The 16,581-nt window shown below is 38.7% G+C and overlaps 1 long non-coding RNA gene across 1 annotated transcript; it reads right to left on the bottom strand.

The window, feature by feature from the left end:
- Positions 1-2,972: 2,972 nt before the first annotated feature.
- LOC125911767 (uncharacterized) lies at positions 2,973-16,253 on the bottom strand. Its single transcript, XR_007454441.1, has 2 exons — positions 15,944-16,253; positions 2,973-3,035 (listed from the first exon to the last, which is right to left on the bottom strand). It is a non-coding gene; the product is annotated as an uncharacterized LOC125911767 (long non-coding RNA).
- Positions 16,254-16,581: the final 328 nt, after the last annotated feature.

Here is a 16,581-nt window from a genome sequence, read left to right as displayed (position 1 = left end):
TGAATGGCCGTGAATTTCCTGTTAAGTCCAGGCAGAATAGAATCTAAGGGGAAGTGATCTATGTAGCTAGCTCCTCATAGAGGGCCACAGCTGGGGCACCTCCAGAACAGATTTCTCATGCTGCTTTTATATTATCCACCCAGGTTGAAAACATAATCCAGTTAGAGATCGGGAGAAAGTTACTTCCTCCCTCTCTCCTGCAGGTTCCATAAATACATGCAACTTCTTCATTTAGTTCAGCCTCATTACCAGTAGAGCAAGCCACACAATTCCATTCTTTTAATCATTTTTCTCATTATTTTTTGTTCTCTGTTCTAGTTGTCTCATATTTCTTCACTTCTGCCAACCAGTCCCTTGGTTATACATTTTTCTTGTCATTCGCCTTAGAAAAACAAAACTAAACAGCATAATTAGTAGTGCTTGTATGAAAGATGTGACTTTTTAGGGGGGGAAAGGTGCTATTAATTGCTGATTCACGTTGTAAACATCTTCAACTCCTTTGAGTGTACTGAATTTCTGGTTCCCACAGGGCCTTTCACGAGGTCCTCAGAGCTCTGGCTGTCAAGAAGCAGTGACTCAGGCATGACTGTACAGAGCGGTCTGGATGCAGAGATGCGTGGCCAAGACTAGGGTCACATCACACGAGACTTTGTGTTGAGGAGAGAAGCCCATGCTCGTCATCTAAAGCTCTACCAAAGTGGGTGCCTTGGTTTAAAAATTTAAACCCAGGATTTTAAAAAGGAGAGTATTTAATCCTGAAAAAAAAATAACAACTCTATTTGAAATATAATTTCTTTAATCAAGCAGCACTTAATGTTTGTGTATGATTTTCCTCCGTGAAGCCTAAGGAGGAAAACCTTCCTAATCCTTGTTCTTGAACATCACCCTGCAGCATCAGGAAATTAGACTGTTAAATCTGATGCAACTTTAATTGAATTGGGAGAGGTAGTATGAGGGGGTGGCTAAGAGCCTGAACTTTCGGTTGAGATAGATCTCTGTTTTCAAGTGCGAGCATAAGAGCATCAAATGATTTGAAATTCATGCAGGTACCAGGAACACCATAACTGCTCATTAAATGTATTCATTTTAACCATATTGGGTGGGATTTTTCCACCACATGATGTGGAAGGGAGAGCCACCCCTTTCCTCCTTTTGGAGTCATTCTCAAATTCTCTGGTTTTGACACTTCAGAAAAATTGGGGTGGGGTCTCAACAGTGCTTCCCGGGCTTGCCGGGAATCCGGAGAGCCCTCACCAATCCACCCAGAGGCACGTGCCCTGCGTCCTCTGTGCCGGTGTTGGGATGTCAGGCTCTTGGCCAAGATTCCCAAGTGTGGCCATGTATCCAGCCTCTCCACAAACAACATGCAGCCAACCCTATTCAAGAGCCTCCTACCCTGGTGCAAGCCCCTCACCCCCTTGGGGCCTGGAACAGCCCAGCCTCCTGCCTTTGGATTCAGTCCCCTCAACTTTGGGAAATCCAGCCCTGGGGCATCAGGGGCCTGCACATGGAGGAATGAAAGCTTCTCAATTCTCTCCCGGATTGAGGGAAGTGTAAGCCACGGGGTACAAATCCCACCCGGGCCACATTTCTAAGAGGAATAAAGAGACAAGGTCCTTTACTCTTTCTCAGATGGCCTACAACGAGAAAACATGGCTTGATTAGTGTCTTGTCTTGGCACATTAGCACTCCAGTCTTCATTGGAGGGCCTACCTTGTCAGGTACTTGCCAGCCTGGACTAGCAAGCCACACACCTTCTGGGTTCAAGTCCTAGTCCACGACTTACTACCACTGCTTGCTGCTTACTATTCTTGGAGTTCAGATTGCCAGGTAAAATACAGGATGCCAAATCGAATGTGAATGTCTAATAGGTAATTTTTGTAGTGTAAGCATGTCCCATATATCATATGCAAGATTTGGGTTTTTAGCAAAAAATATGAGAGCGTAATATATGGGACAGACTTACACGACAAGATTATCATTTGTTACTCTGAAGTTCAAAATTAACTGGGTGTCCTGTATTTTTATTTGCTGAGTCTGGCAACTCTATCCTGGATAAGGCCCTTAAACCCTCTGAGCCTCAGTTTCCTCATCTGCAAAATGGAAATAAAAATAGTATTGTATTCTGAGTATCTCTGTCACAGAACTGTTACAAGAATTCAGTGAGTTAATATTTGGAAAGTGCTTAGAACAAGAGTTGGCAGATAACAGGCACTAATAAAGACTTGCTAAGTAAATAAATCTAACCAACCTCTTGTCAAGCTATGTATACATGCTTTACGTAAACAACTATCCCTTGTTCTACAAAAACACAATAATCATAGGTTCTGAGCAAGGCTATAGGGGAAGGGACTGGGTTCTTTCTCAGGGTACAGTAATTTCAGTGATCTTCCCAGACTCCTTTTTCCCTTCCTGCAGTAGCTGGTTTAGACGACTGTTTACATTACCTCACCCCATTCCTCCTGTTACCCCAGCGTCAGTAGAGAATGGGGTTTATTTTATGCTGGCAGGTGGTAGATGAAAGTACCAGGAGGAGGGCAGAGGATTTCTGGCTGCATTCTCCCTCTCCCTTGTCACCAGGACTATTCCTGTCACTCATGCCTCATAACTCTCAGGCTCCCATTCACCCTCACTCATCTCACCCCCTCCCCAAGCAAGCACTAGCACAAGAAGCTCATGCTGGACCAAATGCCCACAGGTCAATGTCTTTGTCTTCTTGTACAAGGCCTTAGAAAGAGGGCAGGGAGAAGGTGTGAGACAGGAAGAATTATGAAATGGGAAGGGTGCCTTCTCCACTCTGAAGGCCCTCCTGAGCCACATTTCTTCAAGCCCCATGATTACTCTGATTCTCCTTCTTGTGACTACTGCATGTTCCTATTGCAAATCTAGACCACAGACCTTTTGCAAAGCCTCCAAGCTCAGACACAGGAGTCTCACAGAAACAACTCTCTAGGCAGTTGAGGTCACTTGGCTTCAGGGATCAAATCCATTTTATTCTGTATTTCTTGGTTTTGCTCATGATGGAGAACTAAAACCTGAGAGGAAAAAAAAAAGGCTTGGATCAAGGAGATGAAGTCAACAAAGAAGCCAAAAGACTATAAAACAAGAAACAAAACCATCTACCCAGAAAGAGAAGGTGACATCAATAGAAAAGGGGAAAAGAAAGCATATATCAGTCACTAAGTCCTCAAAGGAAAAAGACAGAGGACATTGAGACTCAGGTCCTGAGGAGTTCAAACGAACATGAGGTTCCAGCAATCCCTCCTCCAACAATTCACATCCCCAAACTCTGAGGGCTACATCCACCCTTTATTTTGTAGTCTTTGACCTGAAGGAGACTGCTCCAACCTTCAGGAGACTCATTCAATGGTCTGTAGGTAGAGTCTCAGAGTCTCTGCCTCCTTGACCCAGAATCTATGATCCCAATGACAGTTCTTCAACAGGAAGAAGAGAGAACATGGTGTCTCTGTGCTGCAGAAATTGACTCTCCTGTATTTCAATGATATATTGATATATAGCAAACCATCTCAAAGCCTAGATGCTCAAAAACAATTCATTCTCCCACAATTCTGTATGTTGTTTGGGCAATTCCTTGTGGTGGCACCAAGTGAACTGTGATGGTTGCTGTCACTTGGAGACTCTATTGAAACTCAACCAGGGCTGTTGGTCAATGACTTAGCCTTCTTCCAGTTAGGCCTCTCCACATGGCTGCCTCACAGATTGGTAGTTGGTTTCCAAAAAGAACATACCAGGAGGGAGAGCTCTAAGCAGGAGAAAGTAGAAAATTCCAGGCCAAGCAAGAGCTGGTCCCAGAACTGGCACAGTATCACTTCCATAATATTCAATTGGTTAAGGTAGTTGTAGACTCCATCCAGAGTCAACTGAGAGGGGACTACACAAAGGCATGAATCTTGGAAGACACAGTTCATGGGAGTCATCAAAGGAACAGTCTACCACATCTGTTCTGTAAGTTCCATAGTACCTCCAAATAATACTCTGCCTCATGTCTACCATCCAGGTGAACGCATATTTATTGAATACTTTCAGTATTCAAGTCACTATATTAAGTTTTTTTTTTTTAACTGGGTGGCGGTTCTTGTTTCTACCTTTATTTAAGGATCTCACAGTTGAAACGGAACAAACACACAGGTACACAAATTCCAGTGGAAGGTACACTATGAATCCTTGCTACGTAAATAAATCTAAGAAGAAGAGGATTTAGTGGAGGAGAAAATTATTCTGAGCTACAGGATTATGAGAAAGTTTCATGGAAAACTGCTGGGAATGTGCTTTAGAAATTGTAAACCACAATTTTAACATTCTAAAATATTACCATTATTGTTACAAAGCTTTTGCCTCATCAAAAACTATATCTAAGATCTTCTGACTACCCTAAGTCTAGCAGGCCACCTGTTTACATCTTAAGTGTTTGCTGGCGAAGTCAGTGACTTTGGATAGGTTACCTAACCTCTCTGTGCCTCAGTGGCATGACCTTAAAGGTTTTGATGATTTAGTATATTTGAGGTTTTTCTTTTTTTAATGTTTATTTATTTATTTTGAGAGAGAGAGTACAAATGGGGGAGGGGCAGAGAGAGAGAGGGAAAGAGAGAATCTCAAGCAGGTTCCACACTGTCAGCACAGAGCCCAACACAGGGCTCGATCTCACAAACTGTGAGATCATTAGCTGAGCCAAAATCAAGAGTCAGACACTTAACCAACCAAGCCACCCTGGCGCCCCTATTTGAGGTTTTTAAAACAGTTCTTGGCATACACAAAAAATGTTCAATAAGTGTTAATCATTGGTAATTATGATGGACTGAATAATGCCTCTTCCTGAAAGATGTCCTCCTTCACAGGAACCTGCAATGATATTACCTTACATGGCAAAAAAGACTGTACTGAGATGATTAAGGAACTTGAGATGGGGGAAGGCATCCAGGACTATCCAGGTGAGCCAGTGTAATCACAAGGACCCATATAAAGGGGAGACAGGAGGGTCAGAGTCAGAGAAGGTGATGTGATGATGGAAGCAGAGGTCAAAGACATGCAAGGTCATTGACCAAGGAATGCTAACAGCCTGTAGAAGCTAGAAAAGGCAAGGACAGATTCTTTCCTAGAACCTCCAGGAGAAACACAGCCTTGCTGACTCATTTTGGACTTCTGACCTCCATAACTATAAAATAATAAATCTGTGTTGTTTTTACCCACTAAATTTTTGGCAATTTGGTAATTTGGTACAGCAGCAAATAGAAAGTTAATGCAATGATGACGATGATGATGATGACAATAATCTGAAAACCAGGACCTCCTACACACAATCAAAAAGCCGAACCTAACCGACCAAAGCAATGTGTGCTGTCCAGTTCTAGAGAAAGATATTGGAGCTTGGTAAAAATGAAGTAATTCTCTGTGCATCTTATTCAATCAAGCTGTCACCATTTTTTGCTTTCTAGATTTCAAACATCAAAACAATGCTAACTACTTTGCATTTATATTTTATGACTTGTTTTTTGAGCATTTTCATTAATATTTTATTATGAAGTCATGAGTTTTACTTTAATTATATATTTTGTGAAGGTTTTCAGCATACTTAAATATGATTTTCTCATGTATTGGGGCTCTTTGGGGGTTCTTCTCCCTTTTGGGCAACACATCCCTAAGCATGTTATAGCAGGCAAAGAAAGATGAGAGGTGCTCAACATTCTGAAATTACTAACAACTCACTTCTGCATGGCACTTTATAGTTTACATAGTTCTGGTGTCAGCCTCATCTCATTTTACCCTTGCAACATTCCTGTGAGAGGAAAACTAGCCTTCAGAAGGTTGAGAATGAATTATGGAAGTGGCATAGATAGTAAGTAGTAGAGCCAGGTTTTTATGCAAGCTTCTTGACTCTCTAATCACTACCCTGAGAGATATTTTCAAAGGTTTTTAGGAGAAATTTCAGAGGTTTGTCTATTTTGAAAATGAGGCTTCCTATCTTTCCCTGCTTCTCCCCCACTGCGGATTCACATTGCAAGGGTCTAAAATGTTCCAGATGTGAAGATACATTCATGACATGCAATGCAGCTGTCATGGCAAGTCCAAGTTTAAACACTGGCCCTTTAACACATGTGTATTCCCGTGATCAAAAACGAGGCATTGGAGGTTGAGTGCTAAATATTTTTGAACACTATCAATAGAAGACACATTGCTTCAGAACTCGGAGATATGAGTGAGGGCTGTGGAGGGAGAGAAGATCTTTTTCGCTGACAGCCATTCTTTCCAAAACTATTGTAAGTTCGGTTTTAATCTAGTAAGCCAAAAACCTAAAATGTTGAATAAGAAACTTGGTTGTGGCCTTTCAATATATTTCCTAGTAAAGGGAATCTGAATCCAGGTATCAGATCCTTGGATTTGGGAATGAAAGGGGATCTCGACTACCATTAAGAATACTGTGAGCAATGCTAGAGATGCTTTCGGATTTTGTGTTGCAGTCCTCACTCAGCCTATCATATTATATCACCTTTGAAGACAATTGTGCAGATAAGGATTAAACAATAAAGAAATATAGAGGAGCCTGCAGGAATCCTAAATAGCCTGTCACAAAATATAAACAGACTTGGAGACATTCCCCCCAGAGGAATTAGACACCTTTAAATAATGGAGAAAATGAAATCTCACTCCTTCCATGAAGGTCTTTCATTGACCTGGACCAGATACAACTTCTTCCAATTAAGAAGTTCCACCTAACACCTAAATTCCAGCATGTTTAGAGCTGAAATGGGATCTAGAAGTTACCTATGGGGAATAATTTACCAGCTGGCTGAATGCAAAATCAAGATTAATTTAAAAACCCAATAACTTTATTATAAATTGGCAAAAACCAATTTGAAAATACAGTGGAGAAAATCCCATTCACAACAGGAACCAAAGGTATAAAACCTAGCAATAAATCGAATGAGAATGTCCAAGACCTATGTAAGTAAAACTAAAGCTCTACTGAAGGATATAAGAAAGAGCTAAATAAATAGAGAATTAGGCTTTGTTCCTAGATGGAAATGCTGAAAATTTTAAAGATTTCATTATTCCCAAATGAATCCATAAATTCCATGTAATTTCAATCAAAATTCCACTGAGCTTTCACAAAACTTGATAAGTTTGTTTTATTTTTTCATTATTTAAACTTATTTGAGAAGCTTATTTTAAAATACATGTAAATATGGACAAAATTAACTATGACCTTTTTTAAAAAAACAACAATGAAGACAAGAGGCATTACTTTAACAGATTGCAAAACATACTATAAGTCTATAACTATTTAGAGTGTGGTTTTTAGCATAGAAATGTATTTTTTAAATCAGTGAGATAGCGTAAGAGTATAGAAAGAGGGGTGCCTGGGTGGCTCAGTCAGTTAGGTGTTGGACTTGGCTTGATTCGTGGGTTTGGCCCTGCATCGGGGTCTGTGCTGACAGCTCAGAGTCTGGAGCTTGCTTCAGATTCTGTGTTTCCCTCTCCCTCTGTGCCCCTCCCGCACTGTGCGTGTGTTCTCTCTCTCTCTCTCTCTCTCTCAAAAATAAGTAAATAAACAAACATTTTTAAAACAGAGTATAGAAAAAGAATCATGTATCTGTAGGAATTTAGTACATGATAAATGTGGTATTTAAAATTAATGGGTATAAGTTATTATTGCATGTTGCAGCAAGTAACAGACACCTGAAAAATAGTGGCTTAATCAGAGATTTATTTCCTCACATAGCAAGTAGAGCCTTGGGAGATCTACGTTCCCTTCAGCTTTCCATTCCAGCCTCCTTATCACGTGCTGTTACCACTGTGCTGGTTGCCTCATGGGCAACTGGCTGCCCATCCTCTAATCTCATGTTCCTATTTTCAGCAAGAACAAAAAGAAGAAACAAGGAATAATGGATGTGTCTTGAAATAAGGACTTTTCCATAAGTCGAAGTAGGCTTCTATTTCTGTCTCATTGTCAGAACTCTGTCACCATCTCTCTAGCTTCAAGGGAGGCCATGATATACAGGTCCTTAGCTGAGCACAATGACACCAAAAGTGAAGCAAAACAAAACAAAACAACAAACCCCAAAAACCAAAAAACCTATTTTTCTTTTCCATAAAGAAGAAAGGAAGGCTAGCTAGGTAGGTATTTAGAGGTGTCTCCTCTACAGGGCCAGCCCAGTGGGTATGAGGCCAATGTAGTCACACAGGACCCCATGCTTGGTTTTATGCTCTGTTATAGCCATCTTGAAATCCTTAATAACTTTATCCTTGAATTTGTGTTTTGTAAGTGAAGTCCAATGGGACAATGGGGCATGTGATGAGTCCAGGAGGTATGTGCAATATGCATGTTCATAGTCTTATTGTCCCTTTTTGCACACAACATTCATGGCACCCCACAAGGAAAGAATTTTGGTGGATTCATGATGCATGGAAGCTCAGTGAGACTCAAAGCATATACAAAGTAAGTATGTTACATCCCTGAGTAAATGGGGGCACTGACTGCCCTGAGAGGCTGTGCTGCTTTCCATTTAAGTCAGAACTTGCTTCAAATACAGAAAGAAAGTAATGGCATTCTAAGAAAAATCAGTAACTTAGGAGCTCTATCATGCCCTTTCTTACTTAGGTTACTGCCCTGCCTTAACCAACCACCTAAGCTGAAAATGATGATGTACAGCAAAGGAAAACAGGGCAACCTGTAATTCCTTTTCCTTACAGTCATTCCTTACTCATCAGTAAATTAAAGGTAGAGAGTACTTATAGAATGTGTGTGTATCAAAAACTGACATAAAAACAGCTGAATTTTGCACAATGTTCTCACTTTTCTAGTAAGAATAAAATAGATATGCATATATAAACCACAATATACAAATTGTTTAATTTCAGTGATTATGTATACAAGTTATGCACAGGACTATCAGTATGTCAGAACTATTCACATGATCAGAAAAGACCTGAAGCCCTAAACTCTCACTTTTGGATAATGAAATCTCTGTTTAATTACTTATGACTACAAAGCTATCCAAGCAGAGACTTCAGTGACCACACATGACAAAGAATACAGACCCTACATAATTAGTTCATAAATGTCACTAAACAAACAACAAATACAACAACAAAGAATAATAATAACAAATCTGGGGAGTGAGGTAAGAGAATCTGATTTTCAGAATTGGCATATTATATTATTTAAGCTGTCTAGTTTTCAACAAAAAATATGAAACATACAAAGAAACAAAAAAACTGTAGCCCATACATGGAAAGGGAAAAACAATAGAATCTGTCCTTGAGTAAGCATAGACTTTAGAATTACCAAAGACTTTGTATCATCTCTTTTAAATATATCCAAAAAACCTAAACGAAGCCATGTTTAAAGACCTAAAGGGAATTGTGAGAATGATATCTCACCAAATAGAGAATATAAGTATAGAAAAAAAAAATATGAAAAAGGAACCAAAAAAGAATTCTGGAATTGAAAACGACAATAACTGAAATAAAAGATTCATGAGAGGGGTTCAACAGCAGACCTGGGTAGGCAGGAAAAAAATCAGTGACCTTGATAATACATTAATTGAGATTATCTAGTCCAAGGAATAAAGCAGTAGAAAGATAAAATATTTTTTTAAAGAACAGAGTCTCAGACACATGTGGGAAATCATCAAACATACTACCACATGCATGATAGGAGTTCCAAAAGGAGAAGAGAGAAAGTAGCAGAAAGATATTTGAATAATAATGCCTGAAAACTGCTTACATTTAATAAGAAACATTAACTACATATTTAAGAATTTATGATAAACTCCAAGTTGTGTAAACTCAAAGGATTCACATCATACTCAAACTCTCTAATGCCAAAGGCAAAGAAAAAATCATGAGAGCAACAAGAGAGTAGGAATTCATCACATACAAGAAATCCTCCATAAGATCAATAGCCAATTTTCATCCGATACCGTGGAAGCTAGAAAGTAATGTAGTGATATATTTGAAGTTCCAAAAGAAAAATGGTGTCAATCAAGAAATCTACATCCTGCAAAACTATCCTTTGAAGAAGTAATTAAAACATTCCCAAATAAACAAAAACTGAGACAGTATTAATGTATTTTCTAATTTGTAACACTTTTTTCCCTCCTGTCTAATTTAATTGACAACTGCATAAAGCAATACTTATAAATCTGTGCTGATAGATACACAGTGTATAAAGATGTCGTTTTTATAACAATAACAGCACAAAGAAGTTATATAACAACAATGTTTTTGTACACTACTAAAATTAAGTTGGTATTAATCTGAACTAGATTTTTAAAAATTAAGATATTAATTACAATCCCCAGGGCAACCACCAAGAAAACAATCCAAAAATATATACTAAAAGAAATGACAGGAGAATTAAAATAATACACTTAAAAATATCATTTAATACAAAAGAAGTCAATAATGTAGTAAGAGAGGAACAAAAAAAACATAGATATACAGAAAACAAATAGCAAAATGGTAGATATAAATCCTACCTATATTAATTTTCTCAGGTCACCATAAGAAAATACTATTGTATACATGGTTTAAACAACAGACATTTATTTTCTCTGAGTTCTGGAAACTAAAAGTTCAAGATCAGATTGCCAGCAGAGTTGGATTCTGGTGAGGCCTTTTTTCCCGGCTTGTAGATGGCCACCTTCTTGCTGTGTCTTCACATGGCCCTTTCTCTGTGAAAGACTGAGAGATCTCTGATGTCTTTTTCTCTTCTTATAAGGACACCAGTACTACTGGATAAGGGCCCCACCCTTATGACATCATTTAACCTTAATTATCTCCTTTAAGGTTCTTTATCCAAGCATAGTCATATGGGGGATCTAGGCTTCAACATATGAATTTTGGAGGGACATGATTCAGTCAATAAAACCATCTTAGTAATTACAGTAAATGTAAATGGAATAAGTATTCCAATCAAAAGGAAATTATTGGCAGAATACATTAAAGAAACCATGATTCAACTATATACTATCTACAAAAGACATACTTTAGATTCAAGGACACAAATAGATTGAAAGTAAAATAATGGAAAAAGATATTTATTCCACATCAAAATGGAGCTGGAATGGCTGTACTAACATCAGATAAAATATACTTGAAGACAAAAGTTATTGTTAAAGAAAAAGAAAGGTATTTTATGATAAAAGTGTAAATCCATCAAGAAAATATAGCATTTATGTAACAATATATATGATAAAAAATATATATACATGATAGATATGTGAATAAATATATAATACCATATATATGTGCACCTTGTATAAGTATTACATATTATAAACACTATACATATATTGTATAATATACAAATATTACATATATTATACATATATATAGTATAAAAAATATATACATGGTGAAAAACAGAGTGCCCAAAATACATGAAGCAAAGACTGGCAGAATTGAAGGGAGAAATAGACAATTCAACAATAATAATGGGAAACTTCAATATATCACTTCCAATAATAAATAGAACAACTAGCCAAAGGTTAATAAGGAAATAGACTTGAATAGCTCTATAAAAAAATAGCTCTAGATTTAACAGACACTTATAGGAAATTCCACTCAACAATGGCAGAATGCATAATCTTTTCAAGTGTAAATGGAACATTCTCTTGGACAAGCTGTACGTTAGGTCATAGGAGTGTCAATAAATTTAAAAGGATTGAAATATTTCAAAGTATGTATTTCCCAATCACAATAGAAGGAGATTAAAACTCAATAACAGAAAAAACTTTGGGAATTCACAAATATGTGGAAATGAAACAAAACATTCCCAGTAACAAATGTGTCAAAGAAAACACACACACACAAGTGAGATTATAAAATACTTTGAGATGAATAACAATGAAAACAAACATAACAAAATTTATGGGATGCAGATACAGCAGTGGAGAACTGTTGCTCTATCTGCATTGTTTGAAATTTGTAAGAATGCTTTCAAGTGCAATAATATAATTTTTTAAAATCTCTAATTGTGAAAACCTTGATGAATCCTTTATTTAACAGTTACACAGTTGCCCAGAAATGTTGAACAACTTTTCCAGTCACACTGTTAGTCAGTGGAGACTCAATAAAACCAGGGACTCCAAGTTCCTGCAATATTTGTGGACCCACCCCTCATCCCTTCTCCATCCCTTCTCCATCACACTTCTAATATTCAAATAATTTTTTTCATAACTGCCATAGTTGATGGTGCATTGACTTTAATCTACTAGAGTATTAGTTCATAAAATGTGAAGACCTCTTTATTTCTCTGGATGCATTAACATGGCATTTTAAATAGTAATTGGGTACTCATTAAATTGCAGGCACAAGGCTAGTCAGTAGAGATAAAGGTGAACAAGGCACAGTCCCATCCAGGGAGGGGGTCAGTCATAATCTAGTAGCTGCTAAATAAATTCCTGGTTGATTAAGTAAATGGATGGTGAAACCTACAAGTGGATAGTCCTGCCTGCCTACTTAAGAGCACTTGCTAGATTTACTGGAATACTTTTATTTATTTTTTAATGTTTTTTATTTTTACTTTTGAGAGAGAGAGAGAGAAAGAGAGAAAGAGCATGAGTGGGGGAGGGGCAGGAAGAGCAAGGGACAGAGGATCTGAAGCAGGCTCCATGCTAACAGCACAGAGCCTGATGCGGGGCTGGAACCCACAAACCACAAGATCATGACCTTTGCCAAAGTAGGATGTTCAGCTGTCTGAGCCACCCAGGCACCCCCTGAAATACTGGATTGCAAGTAACTTGTTCTGCGAGTGTTCCACAAGACTAGAAAACATTTCTAATAAATTTTAACTTGATAAATGAGAATCGTCTTGTGATACGAGTAGTTCGCGATGCCAGGTGTCACATGATCACAACAGAGCCAATGGTTCTTAAATTTGCTTTGATATACAAGTGCTTTGGATTACAAGCATGTTTCTGGAACAAATCATGCTCACAAACCAAGGTTTTACTGTACTTTCAAATGTATGAAAAAGTTCAGAATAAAGAACTAATTAGACACTAATTTTTCCAACAATATATTGAAACCACTAGCGACCATTCCAAACATGCCTTGTTTTAGGCCAAAAAAAAAAAAAAAAAAAAAACTCTAAAATAGGATTGATGAAAACCTTTACTATCCAGATAGGTAATTTCTACTGACAAATGAGATCATATGCTTCCAAGTGGGTAGATACTATGGGATATTTCCTGTGTTTTGAAAAATAAACCTAAAAGAGATTGATTGTTTAAATGTTGACAGTAGCAACAGAAAATGCATCCCTAGTTTAGAAGACAAATTCAATTACAGTTGCAATGTTAAAAATACACACACACACACACACACACACACACAGAAAGAACCCCATAAGAAATGGATTATACTTCAGACTGGAGTCAGGTTCTGGTAGGGATTGTGCCGAGGTTCTGTGGTGCTGTGAGACCATAATTATTATCCTCTGTGGGCCGTGAATGTCAGCCTTCTGCAAAATGTAGCTCTGGGAAGATTCTGCACATTTGCTTTCAGAGGTCCCCCTGCCTCTTGATGCTTGGTGGAAATCTTTCCCTAAGCAAGAAGAAGAAACACTCTGTTACTGACAAGCTCAGTTACAAAAGATAAGGCTAAGAAGGTGGGAGAAGTGTTCATGGGTGACAAGAGGCTTCAGAAAAGGGATCTAGAGTCAGTGAGTCTGGAGACAAATGGTCTAAAGAAGCATTTCCAGTGCTTCAGAATTGATGATGCTCCACATCACTGAATTCACACTTTTAGAACTTGCTAATAAACATTTAGTGACAGGACAGGATACGTTATGCTGCAGTAGAAAGCAACCCCAGAAGTCTAACTGGGTTATAATAACAAAGTTCTATTTCTTGTTCATGCAACATGTTTATCACAGCTTGGCAGAAACCTCCACCGGCTGTAGAGTCCCAGGCTAATGGAGCTGCCACCATCTCAAGCACTGGTCACCGTGTCAGAGGAAAGATTGCTCTAGAGGATCTTGTTCTGATAATTACATGATCTGGCCCAGAGCAACACATATCACCTCCACTCACAACTCATTCTACAGAACTAGTCACATGATCCCACCCAACATCAAGTGGGCAGGCAGTGCAATCCTACCATGTGCCCAAAGTAAGAGAGCCAGAAATATTTGGTGAACGGCATCTGTGACATTCACAGAAGTAACAGAAATAATCATCGAGACAGAACAGGAATTCCAGCCACTTTAGTAAACCTCTGCCTATATATCATCAAACCTTCAATAAGTTTCTAAATACCTACGATGTACCAGGGTCTGCATTACTAAACCCCTGACATTTATCCCGATATTTTGTGATTTTTTTTTCCTGTCCTGGCTTTTCAGCTCATCATTTACCTACCAGCAGGCAATTTAGAACATAACTTCTATGTCTCTGTTGATTGCAGAACCCACCATGTACATAAGCTGTGACTAAATAATCAGTTCAACTGAAAATTGAAGGTAAAGTAATTTCAGAACAGGTTCTGCTACAATGGAATATGGGACTTAACATGATTTGGAGTTTAATATCTGTAAAGACAGAGTTATGAACTCAAATGCCCGCAGGGACAGACAGGTAACATAAATGCATGAAGAGGTTAAACGTAGGAGGACAGGAGTGACAGGGGCTAAGCTGAACTGGAGAGAATATGGCCTATCTAAAAGAAGCAGAGGCTCTCATCTGGATTCTTACATGAAATCTTGGTTTTGGATTTTGGCTAAAAAAAAATCTACAGCACACCTTTTAAATTACACTCTATGAACCAAAGAAAGCATGTCATAAGCAAGATTTCACCTGCGGGCTACCAATTTGCACTCTCTGCTGAAAAGGTATGGGTTATTTACATATGTCCCACAAGGCTGATTATTTCCTGTTTAGGTGCCACTTCCTATTAGGAGCTGGGGCTCCAGTTGTAGATGCCTGCCATTGGGTTAATGATGGAAGGGACATCTGCAGTCACAGGTATGCAGTGTTTGGTTTGGATTATTGAATGAAAGTGTTGAGAGTACATGAGACTTACCTTGATGAACTAATAGTCCTTCTATAGAAATACCACTCTGACAAATTTGAAGGACATGTGTTAGCAATCCCTACTACTTCCTTTTAAACACAGGGAGTATTGACATATATTTTATTTATTTTTTTAATGTTTTTTTTAATTTATTTTTGAGACAGAGAGAGACAGAGCATGAACGGGGGAGGGTCAGAGAGAGAGGGAGACACAGAATCCGAAGCAGGCTCCAGGCTCCGAGCTGTCAGCACAGAGCCCGACGTGGGGCTCGAACTCACAGACTGTGAGATCATGACCTGAGCCGAAGTCAGACGCTCAACCAACTGAGCCACCCAGGCGCCCCTTGAAATATATTTTAAAATAGATGACAGCATCCCATTCCAGGTAGTATGTAGCCTATCACTAAATTGTATTCTGATGAATTTATATCTCATCGAATGATCTTCCTTAAATATCAGCCACAGCACCAAGTTCCTCAGTATGTATGTGGAGTATTGTTCAGTGGTTTCAGGACATAGAATATGGAGCCAAATCCACTTTCGTCGGTGGTGGGATCTTAGGCAAGTGGCTCAGCTTCTCTGTGCCTCAATTTCCTTACCAGGAAAACAAGGATAATAATGGCAACTTCTTATCAGAGTTGCTATGAAGATTACATTAAGTCAATTATACGTGTAAATTGCTTAGAATCCCGACAGGCACAAAGTAAGCATTCAGGGAAAGTATTTTAGCCTAGTGTCTTAACTCTTCCTCATTAACTCACACACTCCTACGTTGTCATTCTTTGCTAGAGACAAAACACTTGATTTTCTTCCCCCAACAGACTCTGTCCTGGACAGCTGTTCTTCGAGTGCTACGTGAAGTCTTCCCCAAACAGAGGACTATCTGTACGGCTACCATAAAATCTCACCACGATGCGCTCTCTGGTTGAGGTTGTCATTACCATCTCACAACATGGTCCTTGTCAGTACTTCTGAGAGAACCCAAAGCTTGCTCGCTTTTCTCAGCAGGAGACCCCCACACCCTGCTCCTCTGTAGACGCTTTAAAATGCACTCGAACACCATAGACCAATCAGTTAGCAGAGTAAACAATAATTTCTTCACAGGGGACTCCTAAGGGATCTGTGGTGTTTTGATGATCTGCAGCCATGGAAACAGCAGATGAAGTGTTTGGGTCATTGGAATGCTTTTAACTCGTGCTTCCTGTGGCAGAGACTACTAATTGCTTCTCAGTATCCTTTCTCCCCCCCTTTTTAGACATTTTTAGCTAAGCACATTGTTGCCCTACTAAAACATTTTCTCTTGAAGTTAATGTTGCTATGTGAAAGTTTTGGCCAAAGAGCTATAGACAGGAATGCTGTGAGCCTTCCAGGGATTCCTCTTAAAGGGAGAGTACTAATCCTTCCTTCATCCTTTTCTCTATCATGATATCTTCAATGTGGATATGATGGCTGGAACTTCAGCAGTTATTTTTAGGCTATGAGGTTTAAGGCAGCAGTTCTCAAAATGTGTATTGAGGACACACAGCATCCCCCAAACCCTTATTCA

The sequence above is a fragment of the Panthera uncia genome (genome assembly GCF_023721935.1).
Source record: "Panthera uncia isolate 11264 chromosome C1 unlocalized genomic scaffold, Puncia_PCG_1.0 HiC_scaffold_3, whole genome shotgun sequence".
Lineage (NCBI taxonomy): Eukaryota > Metazoa > Chordata > Mammalia > Carnivora > Felidae > Panthera > Panthera uncia.
The sequence above is the reverse complement of the archived record's forward strand: the minus strand, read 5'-3'. Positions and strand labels throughout refer to the sequence as shown.